The sequence below is a fragment of the Mastigoproctus giganteus genome, chromosome 3 (assembly GCF_048544385.1).
Source record: "Mastigoproctus giganteus isolate SK-2022 chromosome 3, ASM4854438v1, whole genome shotgun sequence".
Classification (NCBI taxonomy): domain Eukaryota; kingdom Metazoa; phylum Arthropoda; class Arachnida; order Uropygi; family Thelyphonidae; genus Mastigoproctus; species Mastigoproctus giganteus.
The window spans coordinates 36104416-36110415 of NC_143577.1; positions in this window are offsets into that span (position 1 = coordinate 36104416).

The window sequence follows — 6000 nt, forward strand, 5'->3', positions numbered from 1 at the left end:
TAATTGCTCTCATTCCTTTTCCCTGAGCACCAAGTGGACATCAGATATTGATCAGGCAGAGTACAGTTACGAGGACCAGATGTACTGGATGCCGGCTGATCCCCTAAAGCCTTTGATAAGAAGAAATTTCTATCTGACTCCATTATTAGAAAAATGATTAACTTCTTACGCAATTTAAGAATTTTACGACTTAGGAGAGTAATGCCATATAATAGATCCCCGAAACAAACCTTACAAAATTCGTTTTCTTTTCACTGAACTGTATCTCATTCAAAACTTTTTTTTGTGTGTATTGGTGTGATAGTTAATGCTAAAAATACGGTGACATAATACAAACAAATATAAAAAAAAAACATAATTTTTAATAATTCTGGAGTTTCAGTATATCAGTTCAGGCCAAAAAGATCAAGAACTGAATTTCTTCTCACCAGATGGTGGATCGAGCTCGAATTTCTCTATTCGAAGTGCTTATTAACCTGACATCCTGGCAGGCGAATTCCGAGTATTCAATAGAAATTGACCTACCACCTTACAGAGCCGCAATTTATGCAAATTATTCATGCCTATAAAAACATGAGTTGCAACCACATCACTTCATTCTCGTTTTTTGGTTTTATCAGTGGGATAGCCACATCTCTACCACTCATGACAGCAAGTCATCGTCGTTTAGATGATTCTTTGAAATGGTGGGCTTTTGGACAACTCGAAGCGAGGCAGTCGCAGTCGGAGGTGGCACATTGGCTTAATGCGTCACTCATTGTCATCTCGGCACTATGGAAGCAGTTTCAGAAGACCGGAACCATTACAAGAACAGCTGGCTAAAGTCGTCCGAGGGATGCATCAACCAGAACAGAACGCTATCTGGCTCTAACGGCAAGACGAAGCCCTACGATGTCCTATCATCAACTGTCTCTTGAGGTTACTGCGGCCAAACCTTTACAACTGAACTGTGATAAGAAGGCTCAATCAAGACGTAAGGAAGCCAGTGGTTTGTATCCCATTCACCCCAAACCACCGTAAAGCTTATCGAAACTGGTGCCATGAACATGTGACTTGACAAACGGGATACTGTTCTGTTGTTTAATGAGTCCCGTTTTAGCCTCTAGACGATTCTAGATGTTATTTCATCTGGAGACAACGAGGAATGCGGTACCATCCCTCCAACATCAGAGAAAGGGACTCTTTTTGTTGAGGCGGTGTTCTCATGTGGGGCAGAATAATGATCAACGGCCGCACCCCTCTTCCATGTTTTTGATAGGGGTACCATAACTGTGCAGATATTTGGGATCTCAGAGGGAGGTGTAAGGGTTAGGTTTCTTGAAATTTGTCCCATGTTTTTCTTTCATCCAATAAACAGATTGGTTGGTCATGGATAAATTGCACAAGGTGCAATTTCTCCATTGCACCTTGTGCAATTTTTCAAGTGCAATTTTATCCATTGTGCAATTTTATCCATTGCACCTTGTGCAATTTTTGCAAATTTCAAGAAACCTAACCCTTACACCTCCATCTGAGATCCCATTTTAGGTCCAACTTTACTTTTGTAATTAAGAAAATTAGTATGGAATAAGTTGCTTTTTCCAATAACTCATATGTGAATTTTAAATGCTTCTTAAATGTGAATTTTATTTAATCGACACTGTACTGTATTTCAAAGTCTTATAAACTTGGTAGATGTCTATTTATACCAACCTATTTCAAGCCAATTAACCAAGAAATAGTTCATTATTTCGAATAGAATTAGGCTGCTCGGTACATGCACTAATCAAATACCACACCTGCCAACTTTATCGAATTTTTTTCGATAATTCTCGAAGTACTAGCGTGTTTATGAAGTAGAGCATTGTGTAATTTGTTTTCGAAGCTACAGACCAGCTTGTATATTGGCAGCATGGTCATTAATCATTAACAGCTGTGTATCACGACAAGCAAATGGAGCGTAAAGCAAAGAGCAGGTATCTTGTCGCAGTGATTGGCGTAACGACAGGAATCCAGATATGCTTCGCTTTTTAGCGTGAATGCACCATCAGTTTCGGATACCACGTGAATGGTAAAATGACATGGTAGCTTGCTTCTTAATCACACATCATCAGCGTTTTGCTGTGGGTGCAGGTATTGGAAGCTCCCACTAAAAGCAAACAAATTAAATTTCATCAAGATCTGTAACGTCAAAACTGTTCGAACAGCAAACTGTAACATAAAAACTGTTGGGACAAACAAACTGTAACATTTAAGTTGTTTGGATTATTAAGAAAATTTCATTCTGTGGAAAAATATGTTTAATTTCTGTTGTTTTTATTGTTAAAAGAAGTATGTATTATTACAATTTCACGGAAATACCTATATAATATAGGTATTTCAGTGAAATAAAATAAATATATATATATATATATATATATATAATGTAAAATCGATGTCTCTCTTTGGAATACTAAGGATCTGATCACTTTAATCTAAACAGTTTCTATAGAAACAGACACCAGTTTTTGTTGTCTATAACGGAATAAATATAAATAAATACAATAAAATCACTTTTGTATTTATTCTATAATAGATTTTTTTCTAAAAAAATATTTGAAAAATGAAATTTTAATTTGAATTTTTAGACTTATTTAATCTTTTATTATATATTCTTGTTAATAATTAGTAATTTATTTACAAACCTTTTTGTTTTCTAAACATAAAATTTGCGGAAAAGGAAATAATCAAATCATGATTTTTTCTTTTCACGTCATGACGTCAGCCAGTGACGTCATGAAAAAAATTATAATTGGAATACGTGTCAGTTGTCCCTAATAGAAAATGATAAAATATAAGTATTACTTTTGGATCATATTTATTAAAATTCACATTGTTGGCTACAGAGAACGAATATGTAAATAAAAATGATAAAATAATTTTTTATTCATCTTATGATAGATTTTTTTATGAAAGTATTTGAGAAAGGAATTTTAGTTTTGTATTTTTAAATGTATTTGTTTTTTTTTAAATATTATTAGTAATAATTAATAATTTATTTAGCTACCTTTTCATTTTCTAAATATAAAACTTTCCGAAAAAGAAATTTCACAATAACTAGTGACGTCATGTAATAATTATATATGAAACAGCCTCTATAAACCAAAATAAATCAATTAGGAGAAAGTATAAAAGTTATTTCTGGATATTATTTATTAAAATTGATAAAACCCTTTGAAGTAATAAACAATTAGTTAAATAATTGAATTAATTATGATACAACACCGAACACAAAAATACTTACTCTACACATTTTTTTTGTTTAATTTTTTTCATTGCAGTAATCTTTTTTTTTTTTCTAATTCTGTTCTTTTGTTGTGTTTTTCGGAAAAAATTCTTTTGTTGCCTCATCACTTTTGTTGTTTTTACTTTTTTTTTTCTAATTCTGTTCTTTTGTTGTGTTTTTCGGAAAAAATTCTTTTGTTGCCTCATCACTTTTGTTGTTTTTACTTTTTTTTTGTTGCGTATTGGTTATTCGGCTGTGTATTGGTAATAGTTGTAGTATTGGTTATTCAGTTATTGTGAAAACACAATAACTGAAGGGGGGCAGTCGAACTTACACCAAAAATAAGTACCAAAATCATTACACAGTCACAAAGCATTCAGTAACATTATAGTTCATTAAATAGGCATAATTTCCAAATTAGGAATAGTAAATGCAGTGGAATGGTCTTATTGTTCACAACAGAACGAACTTTGTCTTCACTACCAGTTGCCTCAGTATGGTATCACTTTTAAACAAGTACAATGTCGCTATAAATAGCATTTAAAAGAACCTGAAAATGAGTTTGTACGATTCACAGTGAGAAACAAGGCTAGATATGGTGAAATAATTTTACTTTGATACTAATTTGATTATTCTGTTCAGGCAGGCACATAAAACGAATTAAACTGCAAATAACTTTAGTTATTAAGTTATGAAAAAAGTGAAGGTAACGGATGAAGTGTAAATACTGATTATGAAGGGGTTATCTGAGGAGTCTGGTAACATGTAACAGAAATGAAATTATACTCCAATCACAGTATGAATTTGTTAAGGGGTGATCTTGCATAACCCATCTAATAGGTTACTATGCTGCAGCGACCAAGAATAAAAAAATAATTTTGATATCATATGCTTTTATTTCAGGAAGGCTTTTGATAATGTTGCACATCAAAGACCACTGTATAAATTGAAGCAATGTGGCATTAAGGACAAGTTACTGCTATAGATAAAGGGATGGTTAAATGAAAGAAGACAGAGAGTGGTTATCAATGGGCACTGCTCTTCGTGGATTAATGTTATCAGTTGAGTCTCCCCCAGGCTTCAATGCTGAGCTCGTTGTTTTCAATATTTATTAATTATATCGATCATTGAGAAATTCAAGGTACTGCATCCTTACTAGCAGGGATAAGGAGGTGATTATCACTTTGTACAAGGCTATGGTTAGGCCGCATCTTGAGTATCGTATACAGGTCTGGAGGCCTCACTTTAGGAAGGATGTAGATCAGCTGGAACGAGTGCAGAAAAGGGCAACCAGACTTGTGAAGGGAACAAAAGGATTTCAGTTCTGCAAATTGCTGCTTCTGGAGACTGAGCGCCTACGGGGTGGTCTGATTGAGGTGTTTAAGGCCTTGAATGAATTGAATAAGCTGAATGTGAATGGCATTCTACCTCTTTCTGAGCCTGCACACATGAAGGTGCATAAATTTAAGTTGAGAATAGAAGTGCAGAAGTTTGCCTTCAGTCAGCTGGTGGTTGATTGTCGGAAGAGGCTTCTATCTGTTGTTGTGGAAGTGAATGGTTTGAATAAATTCAAGGAAGAGCTAGACAAATTGTTGGATTGTACGGATGGGAGAAGTGGGTCGTGTCTTTTTTTTTTTTTTTTTTTTTTGGCTATATAAGCTTGCTTTCTTGCATCATTTGCTCCTACTATATGTTTGTTTTCAGCACAGTCCCCTTTGGAGTCAATATTATTTTGCTACCGATGCTGCAATGCATTAAATCCAGCTGCGGAGAAAGTTTTCTCTTGGACCTCCAGGATTGCATCCGCTGTATATTGAGCAGCGGATACAATCCTGGAGACTTATGAGCAGACGCGTTGTCCTGTTGTTACAAGACTCCTTAGCTGAGGTTTCCTTGGCATTTCTTTGTGGTATTTTCATGCAAACGCCTCACAAGGTCTGCGTAACATACTCCTTTGACTGTCTGGCCTTTCTGAAGGCAATCCCCTAGTAATATCAGCATCTCAAAATACCGATTCACTCACCTTGCCAGCAGAAAGGATTGACTTGGCTCTCTTTGGAGGAAGAGAATAGCTACATTTCCGCTGTTTGAGCTGCTCCTTTGTCTTTGGCTGAAAGTGATGGATTGACGTGTCTCATCCATGGTCATAAACCTTACCAGAAAATTTGTTGGATCAGCTTGAAAATTATGCAAATTTTCACTTGACAACTCTTCTACGCTTTTGATCTTTGCCAATAACTTTGCGACCGATCTTGCTGACATCTTTTTCATCGCGAGACTCTCTATTATTATGTGGTACACAACGCACGTTCAGATGAGTTTCCCAAGATGAGTAATGTACCAAATTGTCACTCGTCGATCACTTCTCTCCAGGTCTTGCACACTGACAACAACTTCTGGAGTGATGGACGTTGTAGGTCTTCCATAGCGTTAAGGCTCTCCATACCTCGTTAAATTCTGCTTCCTGCTTCTTAACCGTGCCTTACCAAGGGGCACCCTCTCCTAATATTGTAACCATATCCTTATGAATTGCCTTTGGCGTTAGTCCCCTTTTTTTTTTTTTTTTTTTTTCACCAAATACTGGATGACTGTAGGGACTGATTTTTGTCAGTCTTTCCTCATTCACTGAACTTTGTTGAATTTAGGACCTGTAATTAAAAGATGTTATTGAAATTTGGTGAGTTACTATTTGAAGTGCTATACATTAAGTACAGAAATTTTTAACCTGTACGAATACAATTTCTTTTCAAAACCCC